This window comes from Falco punctatus (assembly GCF_963210335.1).
Source record: "Falco punctatus genome assembly, chromosome: 3".
Lineage (NCBI taxonomy): Eukaryota > Metazoa > Chordata > Aves > Falconiformes > Falconidae > Falco > Falco punctatus.
In genome coordinates this window covers 67,359,827-67,387,711 of record NC_137582.1, presented here as the reverse complement: position 1 = coordinate 67,387,711, position 27,885 = coordinate 67,359,827, and positions in this window count along the sequence as shown.

Genomic DNA, 27,885 nt, shown 5'->3' with positions numbered 1-27,885 from the left:
AGTTTCTGGGCCTCATTCTCTGGTGTCTTTGCTCAGATGTAAGTTTTACAAAGGAGGAAGAAAGCAGGTACCAAATGAAGAAATAATATATAGCACTACTTTTACATGTAAATGCCTACTGAGAAAGTTCTTAAACAGAATTTCTTATTCTGTACTTGCCACAAGGCCAATGTGACCAGTAAAACTAGGACATTTACCAAAGTTTCATCTTAGCCTTGGAAACAACGTGAACTATAAACTTTCTCTTTAAATTGTACTTTATGTTATTCTCTGTTCTGAAATGTTCTTTCTGCTTCTATGCAGCTGTATGCTTTAATATATCATACTGTTTTGGTTGTGTTGCACAAAGTACTTCTCTGTGCAGAAGCAATTTTTCAGTCTGTTCTATTCAAGCCTTTTACATGTTATTCTAATTCTTTATCAGCAGTTATACATCCATTAAACCCAAGAAAGCCTGTTATCACTTCTTTTTTTTTTTTTTTTTTTTTTTTTGAGGAGGAGGGGGATCAGGTTGGTATAATGTTAAATAATTTCAACTTTCATGAACCCTGATCTGTTAACTTCTTTCTTGTCCTTAAACTGAGTCAATAATCCACTGCAGCTCATCCACATTCAAAACCAGAAGCAGTTCTTGCCTCAGGGGCCCTTATGGCCAGAGGCCCATGGAGTATTGGCTACTGCCTACCATTGCTGTTAAATGAGAAAACAGTTCGCTAGGTATCTGTAGTCATGCAGGGTAGTTTGAAACAGGTTTCATTTCAGTTTGAAAATTCACCAGATGCAAATATCAGATTAAAAAATAAAAATAAAAAGGTTGATACAAGGTAGAGGACAGAGATTTTCTTTTTGTGAGGGATAGAACAAGCTGCTGCTGCTAAAGAAGCATTTCAAATACATATTTTTGTTTGTTCAGCCTCATTTAGCTCTTTCTTCAAACATCTTTATATTAGACTGTTTGCATGCATATCATGCGTGGAGCATGACTGTCTGCTACCACTCTTTTTTAGTATCTCCACAGTGGTTTACCCCCTGTTCGTCTCCCTGTATTCTGACTGCTTGGGTTGTAATACATTATCTCTTAGGTGGGTAAGAATTCTCTTACCTGGATTGACTTAAAAGGACAAATGGCTGTTTCTCATGGAGCTTCACCTCCCCCACCTCTGAAAAGCACAAACAGTTTTAAAATGTGATTTTTAGATATTTGTTGTTGCTATGATGACTTTATGAGTTTTCTCACTTGACCTTGTAGATCTTAAAGTAAGATTAAAAAAAAATAAAAATATCTTCTGTTCCAATTAGCTTTACCGGTCAGTTTGCAGAATTCATAAATCTGTGTCCATAACATTTTAGTCTGTTTCAGTAAAAGATACTACCATGTAAGAATTTCTGTATTATGAACATAGCCAGCTGTAAGTATGGTAATTTCATTCAATTACCTTAACATTCTCTTTGCCAATAAAATATTATATGCTGCTATGTATGTTTTTATATTTTTTCCAGACCATTTCTAAAGGTTTGGTTTATGTGCCCTGTCCATACCATATATGTTTTTTGCTGGTTTTATTTTACTTCTGGTGTAGTAAATTTCTATCATATAGCACACAAAATGTAGAAGCTATTGGAGTTACGAGTTTTCTTCCAATGCTTTAGAAGACTGGTCTATAGATGAATATGTTTCAAGGCTAGGAATTTATATGTTGCCTTGTAGTGCTTCTTTTATCATATTTATGCCCCCTTGGGTCACTTCAAGACATTTTTCTTGCTGCTTTATACTCACACCTTTCAAGGATTTCCCTCATTGACATACATTAGCCAGGATATATAAAATTTATGTCTTTCTTTGGTTCCTTCCTCAAAGATCAGATTGTTCAGCAACTTAGTTTGAGTTTTTCTTTCCTGAATTCTCCACATTTTGTAAACTCTGAGATGCCCAGAGCTCAGCATTATGGGGCTAAGCCACAACTCTGCCATTTAGGTAGGTCTTAATACCTGTCTGATCTATGATGGATGCATCTCTGTTTGCACCTAAAATTGTATCAAAGTTATTATTTTTTGTTTTCCTTCTTGCTGGTATAGTGTTTGAAATATCATAGCCAACTTGCTATTCACTTTTACCTTAAGACTTTTTTAGCACTGCTGCTTTTCATATATTTCTGTATGTTCAAAACAATTTTTTTCCTTACAGACAGTTTTGGACTTTTCTTGGAGACCTCTTCCCTTTCTTCCTCCTTTTATTTCCCCTTTTCTCCCCCTTTTTTTCACCCCATCTAGCCTCTCACTGCTGAATAACTCTCCAAAAAAGGAAAACCACAGGTTTTCAGAACAGTAACTACAGTTACTGTGAAGTAGAAATAGCCTGTAATTTTTTAACCTAGCCTATTTCAAAACGCCTTGTTTGTCTGTATTTGTATGTAATCTTCTAAGGCAACCAAGCACAGAAATATTGCATTAAGTTTTCCAGACCCAGATATGTAAAATAAAACCCCAAAGCCTTAGGAACTGTTGACAGACCTATATGCCTGTTACTCTTCTCTGAGCAGCAAGCTAGTTCACCTGACTTTATCACCTCATCTATATGAGTACACAGCATCAGAAGCACAAAAGGCTCATGGTGCAGGTCCTGGACTTCATGAGAGTGTAACCACTTGTATTTTGACCCTTGTCACCAGGAGAAAATCCTGAGGTTGTGTTCAATAAGCACAAAAGCCAGCATAAAGTTTGTCTCAGGCACCCTTAAAGAAGTGGATGTAGCTTCCTAGTGCACAAGCTGTAGTGGGAAGGGAGGAGACAGGGTAGGAGCTTCCTTCTTTCACCACAAAGGCATTGCATGATCTTTTTCTTTACTTATATTCTGGCTTTGATTTTCTGTTTCAGGAGCTGAATGCCAAAAAGCTACCCTCTGTCATGCCAATTTGTAGGTTCATAAATCTAACCTTAAGTGTTGAAGTTACTTTTTTGTTAGGCAGTCATCTTTCAAAAACTTTACCTGTGTTGTTCAAGCACGTCCTCAGTATCATCAGATGAAGTTTGACATGAGATCAAGCTTACTGCTGTTTGTTGTGATGGCTTGCTCAATTCTTTGTCATTTCTTTTTTAACCTTCATGCTGAGTGAGGACACATCTGTCCTTGCCCCTGCATTCTCCAGGAGGGTTTATGGCATTATGTCAAATACCAGTAAAACCTCTATTTTTCTTTCATAGGATGTTCTTTGATATTAATTAAAAATAATGCATTTTTGAATGGTTGCCTTATTATTATTTACATATATCTTTCATCACTGTATTGTTACAGGTTCTTTATTTCTTTTTCTGTAAGATCAAGGCTAAAATGTGCCAGATGCTTCTTGTCCTTTTTTATGACATGCTCCCACATACACTTGTAGGAACAAATTACAGCAATGCTGTCTAGATTTTTACAAGTGATTTGATATCTACCTATATGTGTGTGTATGTTATTCATCTACATAATGGATTTAATGGTAAAGCATATCTGACAACATATCTGACAACCTGCCAATATTATGATTTAGCACCTGCTGGAAAAACATTGAAAGTGACTATCAGTTTGTAAGCATTGTGGTAGCACTGTAAAATATGGTATATTCTTATTAGTCATGTTTTCTTTGATTTTCAGAAACAATTCTTAATCATTTTTTAAAATGATTGACTACCTGATTTCAGATTCTTCCTGTTTAGTGAGGAGTTCAGCTATTAATTATATATGCTTCCAAGAATCCTCTCTGCTTTTCTAAAAGTGTATTATATTTGGATAATTTTGATAAACTAATTTCTGTCTGGGACTATATTTTTTTTTTCTGAATTGTTTTCTTACCTCAGATAATCTTTATTGGCATTGCCAATTTTGCCTCCTTTCCCTCTATTCATTTCCTACACGGGCTTTATTTTGCTTCAGATGCCTGAGCAATCCCTTTAGAAGCTACTGCAAGATCAAGCACAAGAAGAGATAGGCTGTGATATTTTCTGTTTTGATACCTGTGTTTGGTTTTGGACATGAAAAAAAAAAAAAAAAAAAAATAGAAAATACAGACTGGTCAAGATTTCATCTCCAGTCCAGTTAATGCTAGATTTTGGCATTGACTTCTTAAAAGGACGGCACTGGTTTCTTAGTGGCCAACAGTTTCAGACTTTCCTGGCTGCTATCATATGGCTGATAGTGCATCTCCTGGACTATCATCAGCTTTTTGATGGAAAATTTGATAAAAGATGAAGAGAAAGATAGGCTTTTAATCTGAAAATTAACATTGGTAGCTTCATACTAGAGTTTCCAGTGGTTGTCATTGTAGTTAACCACATCTGGAATGCTGGGTCCAGTTCTGGGCTCCCCGGTACGAGAAATACATGGAAATACTTGAGAAAGTCCAAAGGCTACAAAGATAATTAAAAGCATCTCTTTCATGAGGAAAGGCTGAGAGCTGGGACTGTTCATCCTGGACAAGAGAAGGCACAAGGGGATCTTATTAATGTGCACGGATACTTTAAGGGATGGTGCTAAGGGGTGGAGCTAGACTGTTTTCGTTGGTATCCAGTGAAGGGACAGGAGGTAATGGGCACAAACTGAAACACAGGAGCTTCTGTCTGAACAGCAGGAAACTTTTTAACTGTGAGGGTGACCAAGCACTGGCAATAGTTGCCCCAATAGTTTGTGGATTCTCCTGTTTTGGAAATATTCAAAAGTTGTCTGGACATGGTCCTGGGCAACCTGCTCTAGGTTGCTTGAGCAGGGAGGTTGAACCAGATGCCCTCCTTCCTACCTCAGCCTGTGCTGCTGTGATTCTGTCATCATTTTTTTGCCTTGTATGAGGTCATAGTCAAAGAGCCTGACAAATTATTGTGGAAAAGAATAGACAATTTCTTTTCTGTCTTTGAATTTCATCCTTTTTCTTCTTACTGTGAAATTCTTTGTGTTTAGGGAACACTTCCAGCTGTCATCTCTGAACCCCTAACTCTCATGACAGGAAAAAAGTTATGGTCATCAACATTTCCAAGTACAGACAGGGGCTCTTCAGTGTTCAAAAAACCCCATGTACTAGGATCGTGATCTTAGCAACTGTTTTTGTTCATTTGCAAAAGGAATCAGAAAGCAGGAATGACAAGAAAGCTCAGAATTTGCCAATGTAGAAAGGTACCACTTTTTAAACTTATCTGGATTATAGTGGTGGAGACAGCACACTGTGATAATTCAATTTTTCTGCAGTTACATGCTTACTGCTTTCAGAAGGGGTTGTATAAGCTTACAAAATTTATGGGATACCATGTTATATCAATGCGCTTTCATTCTTATGGATAATTCTACCAAGCTTTAATCAATCATTTCTCATGCTTTCACACAAAAGAAGGTACTAAGGAGAGCAGTGTGAACATCAGATTAAGGAGATGAATTTGTCATTGCATTTGAACTGTTCACTGCTTTCAGTTCCTCACTATTTAGCAAAAATAAGGAAATTAAAATAATGTACTGATTGAAGATCAATCCACAGAAATGAAGATTCTGCCTGAATTGAGAGAAAATCCACACATCATGATAAAAATAATATTATTTGTAAGTATGGTGGAAAATAATCTTATGCCTTGTCAGTCAGAAGAGAATTTTAGCCATGGTTGTGAGTCTGAGTGGTGTAAGTATAAGAACAGATCTTGTAGAATCCAGAGCGTTCTCTAAAGTAATCAGTTTTTAAAATCTATAGTGTTAGAGGCAGGCTTCATGGGTACCTCCTTTGTAATTCCATTCCCATACATCGTCAGTTATTGCACAGAAATTTTGTTTTAAGTAGTCTGGATTATTTTTTGTTGGTTGATGTTTTTTTTTGTTGTGTATTTTGTATTGCTTCAGTTCCTTATATAAATTTTCTAGGACTCAAATCTAATAGCTCATTACTTACTTTCAATCTTTGTTAAAATCTTAGTGAATTTAGTCTTCTCTAACTGACCTTTTTAAATAGGTGCAAATACAAGAAATAGAAAGAGTGGCTGTGTGTATGTGAAGTGGTAGTAGTATATGAGTAGGCATAAAATTTAAGAAAAAGTAGGCTTTAAGTCGTTGGTGTTTTCAACTTCTTTTCAGGTTCTGAAAATATGTTCTAGTCAGTCTTACACTTGAGCTTGACAAGTGCTCTCAATAAATGTAATAAATAAAGGCTTTGTTTGAAATCATTTCACATATCATGAACAGCTGAGACTAATTTTGCACAGTTCTAGCCATGAATATTTTCTACTTCAATGATTTTTAATATCACCCAAAATAACTATGGTAAAAACACTGTTAAAATATATGTGTTTAAATGATAAATTTAAATCAATGACTCAAAATTTTTGTAAATTTACAAACTGTTAGTCTGGGATTATTTTAATCTAGTTCTAAATTAGACACCCACTCTAAACAAGATGCTTAGTCACCCTCATTCAAGAATAATGGAGAGAAAATAGAATTATCAGAGGATGACTCAAATATGTTTTTGTAGAATGAGCTGAATTGTTCTCTGGAAGTGTTTACCCTGATTGACCATACAAGGACAGTAGAGAACAAACTTAGTCTAGACTAAGATTGGTCTGAAAGTCATAAAACAAATCCTACTTTCAACTAAGGTAAACTGAGCATCTGAATAATGCATGGAAACTGTTTTCAAGAATGTGATCCAGAAATATAGTTTGACAAGTACCACTAAAGTGAGTTGAGTGGCAGTCAGATGTGAATGGAGCAGCACAGATTTTCAGAAATTGTATTTAAAGTTCATTTGTTTTGTTAGGATTTTTTTTTTTCTTTTAGCTATTTTCTTGGCCTTTCAGAATCAGGAATATTATCTTTGGAAAAAAACTCCCATCCATGGAGTGTCATGCTCTCCAGTCTCTCTTTGTTTGAATGTACTTGATCTTCATTATAACTTACAACTCGATAGAATAACCTGGCTGTGTATTTATTGTTCACATCTGAATTTCTCTTTGTTGAATGCCAGTTTAGCCAGATTCCACCTTCTTATGATAATCCACATTTATATTACAGCCCATAAACATTTGTTTCATGGTCCTAGTCATATGTCACCTAATTTCCCATGTCAGAACTCACTCTGGGTGAATCTTACTGTCTGTAAGTTTCCTTCCTTCTGTCTTCTGTGGCTCTTTGAGGTAGTGGCAAAGTATCTGGTATTTTGGAGGTGAATCCTAGAGCAATAGTTGCTAAACTGAATAGCTTATCAGTGTGGGATGAAGCAGAAGTGGTTGTTATGGGAGCTGAATTGTGCAAAAGAGGGGGTCAGTCCTCTATCTCAACAGCCCTAGGAGAAGTGGTGGTGTAAATAAGATCTTTTGTTGTATTGCTTGAGAGTACCCACCAGTGCTTCATCTGTCTGCAGAATCTCATGTTCAGCAATTCTTAGGACTGGCTACGCTGTAAGGCATCTCGTGTTTTCTGTACTCCTACTATTTATACAGAAAGCAATACTCCTTTCCAAAATGAAAGAAAGCGTCCTTGGAGATCTTTGTATTTGTTGTTTACCATTCCAAATAACTAGTTTACTGTACCATTGCAGCAAATTTTTGAATTACAGTCACAATTACAAGTATTCAACACCTTTGTGGAGTGGCTGGAAGACAACGGACATATTATGAGGAATCCAGGCCAAGTAACTTTGTTGCAATAGCAGGCCGAGCAGGCCGAAGCTGTAGCAAGCTGCAGGTGTTGTGAAGGACATATGCAAGGCCAAGGGAGACAAAGAGGCTGTGTATTCGTAGAGATAAGAGAGTTGGACAGAAAGATGAGAAAAAACAGGATGCCTGCACAAGGGGGAAGCAGGGTGTCGGCGCCACACAGGAACCAATCAAATGGAGTGTGATGCCGCATGGACAACAGCTAGGTGGCATAAAAGACTCGCAATTCAGGAATAAAGGGAGTGACAAGTAACCGCATAGGTGTGATTGTCATTACTCGGCTGGCTTCCCGCAGGACTCTCTTCACACCTTGATGTTCTTCAGCACCTACTTCTGACAGTAACTTAAGTGACCTTAACCTGGATTTTAATTCCTTATTCTTTGGTTAACAACTTTTTTTTTTTTTTTTTTTAAATATATGCACGAGATAGCTGGTCCCAGAAAGCCAACTAGTATCTCTTCTGTCAACCCAAGTGTGTATTTTCAACATTCAGGGAATTATACCTAAGTTAGTACTATCCAGTTTATGACTGCAGTAGAAATTCTACTACTACTTTGAAGTTACTTGTTCTTGTGGACACTCACAAGCTGGGGCAATCATGGTATAAGTATATTACACACCTCTAGCAATAGACACACAAAATACATAAACTCCTTTTATAGCTCAGTAGAAACACATACTCCTAAAGAGGATGAAAAGTACAACTCAGTGTTACAGCTGTACTACAGGTGAACAATTTTCCTGCTTATTTAAGCGGAAAGATAAGGGATCTGAAATATATCCACAATGTGCTCATGAGCTTTGTTCTTATTCCCCCTATTATTTCAAACCAGCTAATCTTGCAAATTAGAAATATTAGTATGAAAAAAATGGTAAAGGTTTCATACTGCAGAAGAAATTAACTTACGTTTCTTGAAGGAATACCAAATAAACTCTTTTACTTTTGCAGGCCCTTGATGATCATCCCTCCTTTGAGCTCAGGACCATCAACTCTGCTTCAGTATACAGGATGAGATGCAAAAAATGCCTGCTGAATTAAGGAAGCTGCTGGAGGTTGAAGAAGAATAGAAGCAGAGAAGCACCGTGTCCTGGTTTCAGCTGGGGTAGAGTTATTTTTTTTTCCTGGTAGCTGGTACAGTGTTGTGATTTTGGATTTAATACAAGAATAACGTTAATAACACACTGATATTTTAGTTGTTGTTATGTAGTGTTTACCCTAAGTCCAGGACTTTTCAACTTCCTGTGATTTGCCAGTGAGAAGGTACAGAAGAAACTGAGAGGGAGCATAGACATCACAGATGACCCAAACTAGCCAAAGGAATATTCCATACCATAGAATGTCATGCCTAGTATATAAACTGTGGGGAGATGGTGGGGAGGGGCCAGCCGCTCAGGGACTGGTTGGGCATCGGTCAGCAGGTGGTGAGCAATTATATTGTGCATCACTTGTGGTATTTTTGCCTTTGATTTTATTCTCCTCTCTCCCTCTCCTCTTCATTACAATTATTGTGGTGGTGGTTGTTATTATTATTACTAATTTATTTCAATTATTAAACTGTTCTTAACCCACGGGTTTTACCTTTTTCCAGTATCCTCCCCATCCCACCAGGGATGAGTAAGCAAACAGCTGCATGGTTCTTAGTTGCTGGCTGGGGTTAAACCACAGCACATGGACAGCAAGAGGATTTGGAAAGCAAGAAAGGCCAGCAAGGATTCCTGCAGTGCCTGCCCAGATCAGGGCATTAATCTTCTCTGGCCACCTGCAGCTACAAAATCACAGCAGGCTCCCTGGGTGACTCTACACCAGTGGCTGCCTCCCTTCAAGATGGGCCTTGTCATGTTCGCTGCGTATGGCTTTCCTACAAAACTCTTCTGACTCTTTTTCCAAATTATCCATCAGGCCTATTGCAGGGGGTGTGGACTAGCTGATCTTTAAAGGTCCCTTCGAACCAACACCATTCTGTGATTACGACTCTATGAACTAGCCACTTCTTTTCCTCCAGCACTTCACCAGTGTATTGACAAGTGCCTCAAGCTTTCCAGAGCTCTGACTGACAATTGTGGTGGCAAAAAAAATCATGCTTACTCAGTCACTATGCAACAAACACAAGGTACAGGTAGATCAATAAGGTTTCTTCTGATGTTATGTTAAACTTTGATTTCAGGTTATCTTTTTTTCCAGATTAAAATTACCAGATTGTTAGATAACATAAAAAGCTCATTTTCTTCCACTTGGTGGTTGGAAGTTCTTAGTTTTCTGTTCTCAGGTTTCTCCCTATCTATATTTATGAACTTATTAAAGCTTTGTTTTGTTTAAGTCTTTTTTGCTGTCCACTCTATTTTAAGGAAATGAGAAATCATAGCTATACCAAAAATATTTTGCAAGCATAAGAAAACAGAAAGAAATTGACACAGTGCAATAAAATGCTATGCCATGGTCTCAGATGAGCAAGCAGAGATAGTCGCATTTAAATAGATACTCACTTGGGCAAATAAATCACCTCTTGCATAACACAATCCATAAAACTAACCAGGCAAAAAAATACACCGTGCCATAACTAGTGATCCTATAACTTAATAAATAAAATGGAAACAGGAAAGTTCAGGTAGGTCAGCTACTTTGACTGTATAGAACAATCAATATTTTAAAACAGAGATGATGTGTTACATATGAAAATATATGTGACGTTTCTTTGTGGACTTGCATTCTTGGATCCAGGGACTATTCAGCAGCGGGGACACACCCCAGCTGGACTTCTTGCAGTGTATGAGCTAGGAACTATATGCAGTTCCCAGCTCAGTTTCAGAAGCAGTCGAAGGCACTGCAAAATTTCTAGTTAGAGAGATGAGTGGTCAGTCAAGTGTAATTCCCAAATGGAAAAATGACTGATTGTTCAGCCAGTTGACCATTTCTTTTTGTTAGCTTGCTGTTTGCTGGGATTGTGCCATTTTGACACTCTTTCTCACACCTGCTGTTTGTTTACTTCCTCTGCTTGTCTTTGCCACACACTAAACCCAGTAAAAACAAGTGACAGCATCCCTTGTGTAGGCATGCTCACTGCCGCTTTTAAGGAACATTAATGTTCCAGTAACAGTCCCAGTACATAGCAGAAAGCTTATATTCTAGATGCCACTTATTTTATCAGGCACATTTCTGAAGACAGCAACAGGTAGTTAAAGGTTCTCCATTACATGAAGGCAATTTTCTTGTTCGAGGGCTAATGTGTAAGAGGGAGTGGTCAACTGTTTCTCATATCTTACATTATTCTTCCATGCTTACCAAGGACAACCACGGAAATGCCAACAAGGCATTTGAGCATCTATGCAAATGACTGCTCCTGTGAATAGTTACATGAATCGGAGGACCCAGCTCCAGCAGATCTTTGCTCTGATCAGATAGATCTGCTTAGATCCCTAGTAAAAAGCCCACCTGAGAAAGTCAGGAGGGAAGAGAAGTCTTAATGTCACACAACAATATATGCAAATAAAGTGTGGATTTAGATAACATGAGCTAGACAGCTGAAAGTTAACACATGATGGATAAGGAATAGTAGGTGCACATAAAGTGGTCATGGGCAGTGTTGACGACTTCTTGGTCTGTAATCCCTTGTAAAAAACAAATTTATGTTAACTTTGTGTCTAGAAAACAATGTAATATTATATTTTAATAATTATATATTATTTATACATATAATATATAAAATTAATTTCTTATTTTATACATATTTTATTGGGTTTATTATAAATAACAAAATTTGTAATCCATATAAATAAATTATTTTAGTAAAAATTTTAAATTATTATAATTATATATATATATTAAAAAATAAAAATCAGAATAACTTTTTTTTTCCCCCAAATTCATTTGCCTCAGTTAGATAGTAAGCAGAGAGGCAGTTAGAAATGATTAAGTTTTTTAACCTCAATCTTCCCTAAGCTTTGTCTTTTCCTAGAACAGTGTGTTAACTTAGGCTCTTTAAGCAAACTGAGTTGTGGTCTGGAGGAGACAAAATACTTTTGTATTTTGTACAAAATACAAAATACTGTATCTCTGATACCAGGTATATCTATACTCCATACTGCAGTGCAGAGTAGAAGCCACCTATAATTTCTGTGTATACAAGGTGCCTTTGGTACTAGGAACTGTTTAGCTTGACTTGGGGTCCTTTACAGATAGAAACAAGGTAAACAAACCCACAGGCAGTTCTACATCATTTGATCTTGACTCCTTATAGTATCTGAGACAGCTTTTAATGTGATGCACAAGTATAGCAACCAACTGCCTGGACATTTTGGCTGCTTTGCCATCATGTCCCTTGGAGAAACTGGTCACCCTGCTGTGGCAGTTGTGTCAGGCAGCAGCTACTAACAATTACCCGCCTTGATCCCAGGTTCCCCTTCCTCTTTCCCCTCACTGTCAAATAACACAAACTCTTTTGTGAGGGTCATGATTATCAAACAAGCAAATTCACTGTTCTTTTACAGGTCCAGGATATGTTTTTGTTAATCACAATTTAATTGTGCTAGAGGTCTTTTTGATTTAATTCCAGCAAGTCAAACAAAATAATAGCCAGCAGGTAATATGAACATTAATTAAAAAAATAATATCAGTTACTCTCATTCTTCATATCAACAATATAATTTTAATACATCATAAATGACTGTAGACCCTCTGAGCATAGTAAGTGATCATGCCTGATTCTTTCATTTATTCCCCTTATCAGGAGTGAGAGCCATATGGCAATAATTTATTATACTATTACTATTAGTATCACTGTTATTATTTATATAAAAGTCTTGGAGGGGAAATACATTTTATTTTGAAGTTATTAAAATTCACTCTTATAATGAGATGTGAAGAAGTCAAGGTTGTGGGGTGGGGTTTTTTGTTGTTTTTGTTGTTGTTGTTTGTTTTGGTTTTTTTTATTCCCCCTTGTTCCTGTTCTTCAGGGCTGGCAGTATAAATTATTCTTGAAGAAAAATGTAAGACAGAAAGCAATAGCCTATAGGTGTCTGGGACAAAAATGTCATAGAATCATAGAATGGTTTGGGTTGGGAGTGACCTTAAAGATCACCTAGTTCCAATCCCCCTGCAATAGGCAGGGACACTTTCCACTACAGCAGGTTGCTCAAAGTCCCATCCAAGCCTGGCCTTGAGCACTTACAGGGATGGGGCATCCACAGATTTTCTGGGCAACTTGTTCCAGTGCCTCACCACCCTCACAGTAAATAATTTGTTCCTAATATATAATCTAAATATACCCTATTTTAGTTTAAAACCATTACCCGTTGTCCTATCACTACATACACTTGTAAAATGTCACTCTCCAGTTTTCTTGTACACCCACTTTACTTTTATGCTGGTCTTTGATGATAAAGCACCAGTCCTTGACTATAATCTAGTATTAATATAGAGGGGTGATTTGTCCAGAAAACCAAGATAATTTTCTCCTATGTTTTCCCTTTCTATAATTCATGTGCACTTTCACTTTGAAACAACTTTTGGTTTTTTTCAGGAATCTCAACCTTATTCACAAGTCCAATACAGCCTTCAAGCCATAAATGTTTGGGGGTTTTATTCTGATTAATTCAGCATCCAGCAGAACTGTAGTTGACATTTCAGGCTGCTATTGATAGAAGTGGTTTTTTTTCACCTGCTATTGATGCAAGAAGCCAACGGATACAGATAAAGATAAAAGTCCTTGATGTTTAAAAAAAGTGTGTGTTTTGGAACATATGCTCTGTCACTTTAGGTATGCATCATTTTGCTTCTATTTTTGTCTAGTGTCACTGAGTTTTATACAGGTTTTGCTTCCTTATCTGCTTTTCACCCAGGTGTAACAGATAATGCTTAAACCACAAGAACTGGCAGATTTGTTAGCAACAGCTGCCCTTGCTGGGTTTAGATGTTGTCTAAAAACACCTAAAATTTAACATCCTGTTTTATCATAGAATCATAGAATCATTTAGGTTGGAAAAGACCTTTGAGATCACCAAATTCAACCAATGTTGTTTCATTATTCTTGCTTTACTCATTTACCTATAAACCCATTATTATAACTTAACAAAGAACTGTAGCCAAATTGTTACCAGTCTTCTGACTTGTGAGCACCTCCCTCCTAGCATCAATATTTAGCCCTTAGCTAGCAATACTACAAATTCATAGCCTAACTGGACATAGATGAGTATTTTTAACTTTAACAGCTCTAATTGGTACATTTTACTTCATTTTCCTTCCATCTTTTACATTTCCTCACTCACCAAAAATACAAATGAGCTTTAGTTTAAAAACAGAGATAAAGGTGCACATTTGTCAAGCTTCTATTAACAGTATTTTTGTGAATCCCTCCCATGTGGGGCTTTGAAAACTTAGCCAATGAAGCTGGTCAATTTTATTTTAAATGTCCCCACTGTTGAATTTCACCTCCATTTATTGTAGAATAATGTTCTCTCCAACAGGGTTGAACAGAAGTGTGCTAATCTTTATTCATAAGGACAATACATTTGTTCAAAGCATGTTCTGCTAAAGGCAGAAATGTCTATGAATGAGGTGAATTGTGACTTTCTTTAGATATCCAGTGACAGTTATTTATGAAAAGAGGTACAAGGGTTTTGTTGTTTTATCCATTCTTTTGATCTCTGATGAACTTTGAGATGTAGAAGGTAAAATAAAAACCAAATTAAATCATAGATGGGTGATTTATAATAATGTATGACAACAAAAGAAATAAAGTAATAGAAATGTCCATTAAGCCTTTTGGTATTTTCATTTAATTTCTACTCTAGGCCACGTTTTGAAGCTTGTTAATTACTCTGCACAATGTACTGAATAAAGTAAAGAATTTAGACTTGATATTCATTCTTCTGGAAGAGTGATTACTTTAATAAACCTATTTGTGATACCTTAAAATAGTTTTATTTTACTTGAAACTGGGTTTAGTGTATGAATTTGGACTTACATCTGTTGGTGGCTGTTCTGTGGTGTTTGAACAATACTGGACTCTTCATTGCCTCTAGGTCTTTACAGTGGTGGTAATTGACAGGTGGATGCCGATGTGCTTAGCATAAAGACAAAGCAAAAAAGTAGCCTGCAACTGTTTTAATTGCTAGCTCCTTAAATAACACACATGCAGCAGAGGTTTGTAGTTTCTTGATGATGCACCCCTAATAAGGAAGACAAACATGCTTAGTACGGTCAAGGAATCCAAGATCTTGGCTATCAAATCAAGCATGGGAGTAGTCCTATAAAAAACATGACTCATTTCCTCAGTAACAATAATGCTTACAAAGTGTATAACAGAATAAGCAAATGTATGATAACTGTGAACACCCTTGGTGTTCTTAGTTTCCAGCTAAACAGAGAGCAGAAAAAGCTTGTATAAAGAATTGATATAATCATAATTGCTATTATGATTCTAAGTAATACTTGCTTCTGCAGCAATGAATGATCATCTCTGACTCCCTCCTTATATAACTATTCTTGTCTCTGTTTGAAATCATCCCTTGTGACGTGGATTGAAAATTCATAACAGAGTAAAGACAGCATCAACCTTTTTGAAGAAAAAACCCTCATATTTCATTAACAGTGTTAAATTCAAAATGTATATCTTCTTTGTTTTAGTTAATAAGGACTAATGCCCTCTCCCAAGAACAGATGAGTTCTGTCAATGTGCTTTTTATAAATATTTATTGTATTTCTTCAGGATGACAGAAACACTGGTCAGTCCCAATGTTTTCCACAGTCCCAATAAGTTTTGGAGCAAGGATGTGATTCTCATGAAGGCTCAAGCTGACACAGGGATATAGCTATGCTTTATTCTGTATTATCCTTCCTAGCTTATTCCTTTACAAGCTGCTACAGTAGCTTTCTTCTAGGAAAGGATGTCTTTATTTGTACTTGATCACAGACACTTTTCCTCCTGGACCACAGATATTGTGAAGAAGAGAGTATGACTAAGAAGACTGTAGGAAAAAAAAAAAAAAGATAGCCATTTATAGCTTAGCCTTTAAGCTGAAACCAAAGAAAACTAGATTTTTGTAGTCCTTCCTGGATCTGTTACAGACTTCCTATGTGTTGTCGAGAAAAACTATCATAATGCATATGCACAAGAGGGTTAATTAAATCTGTCTTTCCCTAACTTTTGAATGTTTGATTTTGCAACCATAATGTTCTTTTAATGTCTTTTGTATGCAATATACATCTATACAGTTTCCATGTATTATTAAAAATTGATAAAGCACTAGATTTTAATGATATGCATCCTTAACTATGCATCCTTAATGATCTCAAGATAATTTTTAAATGGGAATCTGCATTTAGTAGTGTCATTCTTTAATCACCTAATATAAACAAGGGTCCTCCCTTGTTTAATAAATTGCAGGAGTGGGTCATTAGTCTCTAAAATATCTCTGACTGTAATTGCATTTTTTTGTCTTAGGTATCTGAACCATAATCCTGACCGAATACTCAGTGTCATATCTCAACTGCAGCTTATTGGCCTGGCAAAGTGGTGACTGCCTTGGTCAAAGAAGTCATCTCATATCTTGCTGTTCATTGCAGGAATATACCTGTTACTGTGCTAACACCTATGCACTGCCCTTCTGAAAGGAGATTTTAATTTTCCATGAATACAATCCATAAGGTGCAGATGGTAACGAATAAAACATAATGAATTAGAGCGATACCTTGATACTTGCAGGGTTAAAATATGGACAGACAAGCAATGAATAAGAATGAACACAACATAAGATTTTATGTGCTGTTTGAGGAATATAAAATCTCCAGAGGTGCTCTGTTGCAGAGCCATATGTTGTTTTCGCACTTAAGGCTTGTGAAAGTTTAAAAGATTAATAAGATTACTAATATTAAAGTCTAAGCCCAGAAAGTTCCGTAGAATCTTAAGAGAAAGAAATGACAGACAAATATAGGGAAAATATAAGCTGAGGGGAGAGGAGACACATATCAAGCTTTGTGCTAGCTTTGAAAAGAATTCTATTATTTGTCAATAGAATGGACTTTTATCTGCACTAGATTTTTCACCTTTATATGCTTATATTACTTCGAGATATGTCTTACTGATGCTTACTAAATAGTGAAATAAGTGAAAGGAAAGGAATAGCCTGGGTAATTTTTTTTCCTTTTCTGTAAAATCTGAACAGTTAAAAGCACCATGGAGCATTTTGACAATAAACAAATATTTTGTAAGATTTACTGGTGTCTTGGTTAAACAGTTCTTGTCTTTGAGTCTTGCATCATAGATCTAGGCTGTATATAACATCCCTGGCCTTTTGGTTTAGGATCACATTTTAGTGAAATCTGCAAAATTGTCCCCCTTAAAAAAATATTATAAAATGCCTGAAGGCCTGGAGTAATCAATATATTGACACAAATGCTCCTGTAAGTATTAACTACATTTAGTATTACAATGCTAAGCTTTTCAAGGATTAAAATAATCATTCTGAGGATGCTAGTATTCCATTCCCAGAGAAATTGAGGTACCAGGCTGCTTTTGCCTTCTAAAGCCTTTTTTGTTTGTTTGTTTTCAGTGGAGGCATCTGTTTTTTCTGGTCATTCCCCCAGGCTAGCACAGCAGCAAGTTGTATCTGTATCTGTCAGGTCGTAAAGGTGTGGATGGGCTTGTTTGTCCTCCTGGGATATCACCTCAAGAGTAACAACTTGAGCGCTCCCTTGCTTTGTGACAGCAGTATATATACACATACCCTACATATATAGTATACTATTAGTAGTAGTACTAATAATTTTATCTCAGATAACTCAGGTAAATTTATCATTCCAGTTAAGCAACAAAAAAAAATGTAGCAGCAAAAACTGACAGAAAAGACCCCAATTCTGAAATCAGCTCCACGTGGCCAGGCTACTGTGCTAACAAAGTGGACTTTCACAGTGTTCTTCACAAAAGAGAATCATGTCAATCACAGAGAAGAAAATTACAAAGACTGTGTTTTAAGAGGTAGCAATGGCTTCACCAATTAGGTGGTAAACACATCTCAGCAAAACAAGTACCTCTCACAAATGAATTACCTGGCAGGTCAGCCTTTTTATATAAAACCTTTCATCACTGTAAGTAGATATGTTTGTTAAATTATCATTTATGCTTGTAACTTATGAATGTTTGGGGGTTTCTTATTAGTACAAATTGATCTCTGCTGCTTTCTGAATTCTTGCTAGTTAAACTTTATTGAGTCACTGACTGTGAAAGAACTTCCAGAATAAAGATTAAAACTTTCCTGTTTCAGTTACTTTGTTTCAATTAATAGTTGTGGAATATATAAAATATATACAATATATGCAATATGTGCAGTGAAAATCAATTTTTTAGGAACAAAAATCAGGTATGAGTAGAGCTGAAGAAGATTAATTACATATTTGGTGAGATTTTATAAGAAAAATAAGTTCAGGTAGTTTTAGTCAACATCACATGAATGACAAGGGGTTTTTTACTTTTACATATACTGATTTATTATTTTTTTTTGTAGTGATAGAAAGCCTGTATGTGTATGTAGGAAGATTTAGATAAATGTTTTAATTTAAATTGATATGGACATTTAGTAAGTTAATTGTTCAGGACAACAAGAAAAATAAATCTTTTTTCCACATAGTTTAGATTCCAATAACTAACTTTAAGTACTCTGAAATAATTAGAATGGGTAAGATTACCTGAATTGTACCTGATCAATTGTATGAATATTATATCTGACAAAAACTTATTCATTTTCAGAAAAAAGACTTTGAAAATATCTTAGTTTCTTCTGAGGTTAAAAAATATATGTGCATTTCTTCATACATCTGCTATGATTTTTTTTGTATAGAACAGAATGGATTACTCACATTACATCTATATAGTACATATTATTAAAGCAAGAAGACATTATTAATCAATGTTGACTGTTAACACATTTAGGTATCCGTTATTTTTTTTTTTAACCACAATAAATTCACAGAAATTAGTATCAGAATATTAGAAGTAATGCTGACCTTGGTGCCAATTCCTACAAATGGCAACACCTTTGGGTTTTTAAAAAGCAAAATGAAGGCTAAATTTATAACATTGTTTTAATACAGACTTTAAATTAATGTAATTTATACAAAACAGAGTATTAAAAAATCACATAATATCTTTTCAGCTGCTCTGGATCAATGTTGTGTTAATAGGATTGGATACCTGAACACTTAAATATTTATTTTTACTTAATAATCTAGAAAAGTTTTGTTTTCTGTGGTAATTGAATAAGTAGCATAGAGGTAAAATATTAAAAGCATTGCGTTATTGATTACATTTAGTATTGATGATGCTAAATTAATGGAGACAAGCTGTTGGCATATTGAATGATAGAGCTTTCATCCCTTGAGGAACTTGAGGAATTAGTTGACAGAAACTTCATAAAGGCCAATAAGGAGAAGTGTAAAGTTTTATACTTCAGTTGGAACAGCAGCCCTGTCCATCCACATGGGCTGGGGACCACTCTGCTGAAGATGCCTGAGGGTCATGGTGGATTCTGAGCTGTCCATTGTTGGAGGTTTTCATGGCTTTATGAAACAAAACCATGACTGATGGAATCCATTGTTGGTGATACCGCTTTGATCAAGAACTTGGACTAAATGACCTTCAGAGGTCTCTTCCAGTCATTAGTGTAATCCTATGATCATTAACTTTTCAGGGAGTGGGAGAAAGGTGGTGAAAGTAGTCTCTAATCATACAGTTGATATTCCTTTAGCAGAAGACAGCTCAGGAGTGTATCATTCATTCTGAACACAACAGCCAGTTTGAAACTGTATTAAAGTGCAATATTAGGAAACCTGGACAATTTATTTCCATTGGATATTTTTAATTTGTTCAAATTACATAAAATTCTGAAATAGATTTATTTTAACATAGTATCCATACATACTTAAAAAAGCATACTAGCTATGGCACTGCTGAACAGATGCAAGTTAATAAAATACAGTGATAAATGCCTTTTAAGACTATTGTAGTCTGTAGTCTTTGCATTGTGGCAGTTCATTAACCTGCCATAAAGATCTAAGAAATAAAATTTTCAAACTTTGATACAAAAAGGCCACATATGCTACAAAATTTTCTCAGTTAAATGCTTTCTTAGTATCTGTGAATCATGTATTAAGAAAGAGAACTAAACATCAGGATGCATAAATGACATGGTTGTGTTTTATTTAACAGCTAATATAGTTATTTCACAGTTTATTAGCATATGAAGTTACATATGTGATGCAGAACAAAGATTGTACAGGGAAAAGTACTTTGGGTTATGTTAGTTTGTTCTTGAGTATTAAAAACTCTAATTTGATTTCACAGTATCAGAGATTCACAGAATGGCTTAGGTTGGAAAAGACTGTTAAGATCATTGAATCCAACTGTTAAGCTGGCACTAACATGTCCACATCTAAACCATGTCCCAAAGTGCCACACCTACAAGTCTTTTAAATATGTCCAGGGATGGTGACTCAACCAATTCCCTGGGCAGCCTCTTCCAATGCTTTACAATCCTTTTGGTGAAGATTTTTTTCCTCATAACCAATCTGAATCTCCACTGGTGCAATTGGGATGACTTCTTCTTGTCCTGACACTTGTTTCTTGGGAGAAGAGACTGGCAGTCACTTTGCTACAACCTCCTTTCAGGTAGTTCTAGAAAGCAATAAGGTCTCCCCCAAGCCTCCTTTTCTCCAGGCTAAATAACCCCACTTCCATCAGCTGCTCCTCACAAGACTTGTGCTCCAGACCCTTCACAAGGTTTGTTGCCCTCCTCTGGACACGCTCCAGCACCTCAATGTGCTTCTTGAAGTGAAGGACTGTCCTGGTTTTGGCTGGGATGGAGTTAACTTTCTTCTTAGTGGTTGGTGCAGTGCTGTGTTTTGGATTTGGTGTGAGAACAATGTTGACAGCACACTGATGGTTTTGGTTGCTGCTGGGGAATGTTTATACTAAGTCAAGGACTTTTCAGTTTCTTGGGCCCTGCCAGGCAGAGGGCTGGAGGGGCACAGGAAATTGGGAGGGGACACAGCCAGGACAGCTGGCCCAAGCTAGCCAAAGGGATATTCCATACCATGGGACGTCATACTTCATATATAAACTTGGAGGGTTAGCTGCGGCGGGGGGTGTTATTACTTGGAGACTGGCTTGGCAGCGGTCAGCAAGTGGTGAGCAGCTGTACTGTGCATCGCTTGTTTCCCTTTCTCCCTTTTCCGTTGGGTTTTATTTTTTCTCTACCTTTCCATTATAACTGTTATTCTTATTCTTCTTCTTCTTCTTCTTATTATTATTATTATTGTTAGTGGTGGTGGTGGTTTTACCTTTTTATTCTGTTTAAATTATTAAATTGTTCTTACCTCAACCCTCGAGTTTCACATTTGTTCCTGATTCTCCTCCCCAACCCTCCAGGTACGTGGTGCTTGGTTGCCGACTGGGGTTAAACCTTGACAGGGGCCCAAACCTGAACACAGTATTTGAGGTGCAGCTTCATCGGTGCGAAGTACAGGGGGACACTTCCCTTGTCCTGCTGGCCACCTGGCTAGTTCAGATACAAGCCAGGATGTCAATGGCCTTCTTGGACACCTGGGCACACTGCTGGCTCATATTCAGCTGGCTGTCAACAGTCAACACCCTCAGGTCTTTTTCTGCCAGGCATCTTTCCAGCCACTCTTCCCCAAGCCTGTAGCTTTGCATGGGGTTGTTGTGACCCAAGTGCAGGACCCGGCACTGAGCCTTGTTGAACCTCATACAACTGACCTCAGCCCATTGGTCCAACTTGTCCAGATCCCTCTGCAGAGCCTTTCTACCATCAAGCAGATCAACACACCCATACACCCTGCTTGGCATCGTCTGCAAACTTACCAAGCACACACTTGATCCCCTCATTCCAGATCATTGATAAATATATTAAACAGAACTGGTCCCAATGCTGAGCCCTGGCAAACACCACCTGTGACCAGTCAGCAGCCTGATGTAACTCCATTCACCACCACTCTTTAGGCTCAGCCACCCAGCCAGCTTTTCAGCCAGCAAACAGTGCACCTGCCCAAGCCATGAGCAGCTGGTTTCCACAGAATGCTATGGCAAACGGTGTCATGAGCTTTGCTAAAAATTATGTAGGTGCCATTCACAGCCTTTCCTTCATGCACTCAGTGGATCACTCTGTCATAGAAGGAGATCAGGTTCATCAAGCAGGACCTGCCTTTCATAAGCCCGCGCTGACTGGGCCTGACCACCTCGTCCCGCACATGCTGCATGGTGGCACTCAGTGTGATCTGCTCCATCACCTTCCCTGGCACTGAGGTCCGGCTGACAGGCCGGCAGTTCCCTGGATTCTCCTTCCTCTCCTTCTTGTGGGTGGGCAACACATTTGCTGACTTCCAGACAACTGGGGCCTCTCTGCTTAGCCAGGACTGCTGATAAGTGATTGGAAGTGGCTTGGAGAGCACTTCTGCCAGCTCCTTCTGTACCCTCAAGTGGATCCCAACTGGTCCCATAGGCCTGTGTGTGTTTAAGTGCTGTAGCAGGTCATTAACTGATTCCCCTTGGACTATGGGGACTTCATTCTGCTCCCTGTTCCTGTCTTCCACCTACTGTTTTGCTGTTTCAGGGTCTCTGTAAAAAACATCTGTATTACTGTATCATTGTTTGCTTGGTTTTTAACAGTGCTGCAATGCAGAGAAAGAGAAATATGTGTATTAAGCTGAATTTTAAATTTCCATCAGTTTTGTGGCAATGCAGACTGATTTTACACTATTGTCTTTCCATGATTATGCCTTTTAATTGAATCAGAGATACACCAACAGTGTTAAAATGTCTGTGGGGTTATTTACTTTATACAGTATTTGAACATTACTGCTAATTCTGTTAATACCAGGTAACTAAAGATATATAGCTTCTGACATTGTGTGTGCATCTAAGTGTTCTGTTTTGAAAAAAGATACAAAAATTGCTTTTTTAAAAGGAAATACTGAATGGTCAAATCCACAGAATATTGCTGGGTTTTATATTGGTTGCAAACTTGAACTAACTTTTTATTTAATGAATGTCTTTCTTGAAAGTGTATCTATCTTTTACTCTGCCTCCTTAAATAACTGGAATATTGTAGAGAACCTGTCTTCATAGCTGAAGTCTATTAGAAATTTTTCTTTACTGTAAAAAATGTCCTACCTGCTAGAACTAAGTCACATAGGACTGAGGTTATACATACAAGGGCCATTTCTTTTTCAAGCTTCTGAATTGAATTCATATTGTTACAAACACTTCCTTTCTGTAACAATGAAGAAGAGTCAGACAGGTATCTCATGATGCCAAGTTGTCCAGCAGTGAAAAGGCTGTTTCCAGGGTTGCAGAACTGATGGAGAACATAACGAGGACTTACTCTTTTTATGTTTTGAACAACTTTATTTACAAGTCTTAATTCGGCATTAAAATGATTAGCTCATGCTGTTATGGACAAGTTTATTTCTACAGTTGTTCAGCACTTCCCTTTAATGATCATTCTTTGACTGAAAATTGACTTTCTGGATCTAGTTTGGCTTCTTAGCAAGTATAAAGGTATATTTTACGTGTTACAGAAGGCCTTGAAATGAAACCTATCCTGGAAATGCAAACACTGTTGTGTGAAAACTTTGTTTCCTGAACTCCAGATTTATTATTATGCAGTCATTTATGAGCCTTGAGACTGTAATTATAATGTTGCAAAGCTATGCACACTTATTACCAGATGTTAACATTGTTGTAATTGGCATCCTCTGTTATTCAGGTGAGAAACTGCAGAAAAAAAACCTTTTTCCTTCTCCTAGTACCTACCCTGGTGGATATTCAGAAGCTGTCGGACTGTTGTTTCAAACTAGGGCAATAATCTCTACCCCTAGAAAGCAATTAACTGGGAATTATCACTGAATAAATAAGGTGAATTTATACCTTGGACAGCACCAGAGCAGCACAGTTACAACAAAGGCCATAAGCTGGAACATAATGACTGAAAACATGAAACCAGTGTTTAGCTCACCATTATATCACAGTCATATTTATTAAGGAAGTGGCATCTAAATCTAAAAGTTATTCAAACTGCCAAGGCCTAGATTCCTGTCCTCTCTTTATGGTGCCTGCTAATGAAATTACTTACTAAAGGGTTATTCAGCATTGTGCACTTGTAACTTGTCTGTCTTTTCCGTGATCCACACTCTTTCACAGTAATTTTTCAAATGAAAAGCTGCTAATGCAGGAAAAGTGTGACTGAGCCAGATGGATTCTGATCATTGCTCCTTGCTGGCTGCCATACAAGTCTTATTTGCAGCTGTCTTTCTCCTGCTGCCTTGTCCTTGAATGCTGATGGCTGGAGGTAGCCAACAGGCCTCTTGAATCACTTCATCTTCTCTTTTTCCTAGTGAGAGACTGAACTAGGTAGTTCACAGGTCCTTCAGAAGTAGGTTGGCATGAAGAGAAGTTTGTGGGACTTTTTCTTCTTTCTGGCTTCTTCCTTTCAAACTGAGATTCTTTTCATTGAATTATTTAAACTGACACATATTTATTTTTTAAAAGGCAGTAAAAATACTTCTGCTTATATATATGCCCCATGTTGCTCTTTTCTTAAAGACATTTGCTTTTGGTCACTTTCAGAAACGATGTACTAGGCTAAATGGACCTCTGGTCTAACCCACAGCAGTTTTTCTAGTGTTCTTACTAAAACACAAGCAGCAGAGGAAGCCCGTAAAAATAGTCCACCACCCCCTGCCCCCCAAAAAAATACCAAACAAAAACCAAAAACCAACCCCAAAAAAACCCAACCAGATTTAAATTTAGACCAAAGTTTTACTTTTACTATTACTGCACAGACACAGTTTGCAACAAAGTGTTGAGTAAACTGCCTGGGCTGAAATCTTCATTTAGATTTTGTTTGGGGAAAATAGTGTGAAGTGAGATGCATGGCAAAACCACATGAAATTCAATAACTGCAGTTGTGGAGATTTTCACCAAGGTTTGGGCTCCTCTGAATGACAAACTTACAGTAGTACTTTCTGTGCAATCTTAAATTATATAGTACAGCTTGAAATTGATTGAAAAAACAAAATTTTCTACTTTGGAACTTTTTTTGTACTCTGAGATGGTTGTAAAACCTGACATTTTTCACAATCCAAGTGATGAAAAATTAGTAATGTCTATTCAATTAACAAAAATTGAAACATTTAACAGAAAACCTGTATAAAATCAGTAGATTCTTGGTCACTATGAACTATGTGGTTGTTCATTAGACACATTAGACTGTGATCTTTTGACATTTATTTTAACGTGCTTTCTTATTATTCAATTCTTAATTAGAGAAGAAATGCCAACTTGAGCAGTACTTTCCCTTCTTGAATGTACAGTAAAACTAAGATACAAACTTTATTTTCTCTGTTTCATACTGTTTTATTTTGATTTATCTTTACACCTCTGAAATATATTAATAAAAATAGCTTCAAAACCAATGAAAAGGAACATTTAGTGGGGCTTCCTATTGAAGTCTTTTAGTAAGTGTTTGTGAAAAGGAAGTTTAAATGCATAACAGTAATATGGCTCCCATGACAGAGGTTCCTCCTCTTTTAGAGTCTAAGTAAAGAAAAAAACAGTTTCTGTTTCAATGTTTACTATTTTAATAGGTTGAAAGTTCCTAGCTCTCATTTTGAGTGTAAGAGTTGTGTAATGGCTGAACATTAAAATATTAACATTTTAAAATGTTGTTTATGTAGCTAGTGGATATTCATTATTTACAGTGTATTTATTCAGAAAATTAATTCTTCTGTAAAAGTTAAGGTCATAATGAACCTAATAAAACTTCCCTGATATAGCAGTTGCACCTCTGAACTAGGCCAATAAGCAGAGGAAACATTATTATATACTTTCTATTTCTTATAGCGAAGAAATAATGCATAAGATTCCTGAGGAAAAGTTGCAAAGCAAGTTTACTAGAGAATGCTTTTTGGGTGTTGGGTCTTGTATTGGTAGCTCAGCCCAAACTGTGTGTAATCCAGCCAGAAGGGACAGATCTTTCCAGTGACAACAGAAGGATAGGTTGGCTGGGAGCACTGAAAGAAAAGTAGTCTGGGTCAACTGGGAGATATTTCACAGAATATTCTTGACACTTTTTTGCAGCTATAGCTGGGAAACTTCTAAAACATTTAAACTCTGAAAAAATCCTTCCTAAAGATTACTTGGTTTTGAATTAGGAAAAAAAAAAAAAACCAAAAAACCAAACAATTAAAGGAAAAAAGAAAGCAGGAAAACCTAATAAACACCAGAAAGTTTGTAAATTGAAAACCAATTTCTATTCCTTCACCGTTTTCCCAAGGAAAATGGAAAGCAGCAAAGCTGGTGAAAGGGCTTGTCCTATGAGGAGAGGCTAAGGAGTCTGGCGTTCTCTGGTTTGGAGAAAAGGAGGCTGAGGGGCCACCTCATTGCTCTCTGCAGCTTCCTGAGGAGGGGAAATGGAAAGGGATGTCTTCTCCCTGGTATCTAGTGGCAGGACATGTGGGAATGGCTCAAAGCTGTATCAGGAGTGGTTTAGACTGGACATTAGGAAGTGTTTCTTTACTGAGAGGGTGGTCAAAGTTTGGAATAGGCTTCCTAAGGAGGCAGTCGATGCTCCAAGCCTGTCAATGTTTTCTCTTCTCTCTTTCTCTCTTTCTCTCTTTCTCTTTCTCTTTCTGTTTCTGTTTCTCTTTCTCTTTCTCTTTCTCTTTCTCTTTCTCTTTCTCTTTCTCTTTCTCTTTCTCTTTCTCTCTCTCTCTCTCTTCCTCCCCTCCCCTCCCCTCCCCTCCCCTCCCCTCCCCTCCCCTCCCCTCCCCTCCCCTCTCCTCTCCTCTCCTCTCCTCTCCTCTCCTCTCCTCTCCTCTCCTCTCCTCTCCTCTCCTCTCCTTACCTCTCCTCTCCTCTCCTCTCCTCTCCTCTCCTCTCCTCTCCTCTCCTCTCCTCTCCTCTCCTCTTAAAGCTGATGCAACCTTTTCCACAGACCAGGCTGGAAAACCTACAAGCTTCATATAAAGACTCATGTAAAATATTTATATATAAACCAAGAAGCATGTTTTGTTTTTTTCAAAGCATGTCTCTACTATTAGATCAGTACATATTCAGATATCCAGATCCCTTTTATTGGATTCAGTATTCAACACAATCCAGTGTTCCTGTCTTGGTGACAGAAAGGGAGATCAAACCAAACCAGTCTATGTATACTTTCACATTTCATCTACTGTGCTATTATTCCTGGTCAACTCTAAGTCAAGCAAAGCAGCTAGGGCTCACTGGTATACAGCTGCCTGATCTGTGCTTCATTTTAATCCTTTCTTCAGTCTCAGTTATTCCATTGTTTTAATATGGGCTTGGTAAATCCATTGAACCATTGATTGTTTTATTCAAAGTAGACCCCAGGTGCCACTCCTTTAAAGGTACAAACAAGAGCACCACCAATATTATAGCAACAAATATGCATAGAGAATTTAAAAGGCATAACTGAAATTCTGAAGTTATGGGAACCTCCAGACAGTACAGCATTTTTCCTATCCTTGTGCTTCACAGTAGAAGGTAGATAGTTCGTGATCCATTATGGAATCACATGCTGTATTTTATAGGCCAGTTTATCATTTCAAACTTTTGTAGGTCTCTGACACACAAACCTTTGAGACTATGGCTAATTATTTTGAAATGTTTAAAAGTAAACTTTGTGAAATTGCTGGTTGAATTGAGTACTATATCAAGAACACTCTGTGTTACCAAAAATATATTAGTATACAGGCAATATCTGTTTTAAAGAGGTCAGAAATATTTTTCTAGTATATGTTCTACTTTAACAAATCTCTGGACCTTTGTATTATACTGACTTGTAGGAACTATTCAGTTTATTCCACTGCCTATCAGCATTCTTTCAGATGATACTCGAAGGACCTTACAGTAAAAAAGCAGAATCTTCCAGCTGTGGCATCTGACAAAGCCAGAGGCAAATTTCTGCATAAGCTCACTGGGCAGTGATGCTGACATGTCCAGAGATGCCTTTGAGCTTACCACATAGTTGTACTCCTGATTGGTTTCTATTTTTGCCTTGTTATTTCATCCTTTTTTGACTCTTGCTTTACTTTGGAAACATTTTACACGCTTCTTCATTTCAGGATAGAATCCATGGTGTTTTTCCTGGCTTATGGAGGGAATCCTTTGGTGCTCACATCTTGCCCACAAAAAGCT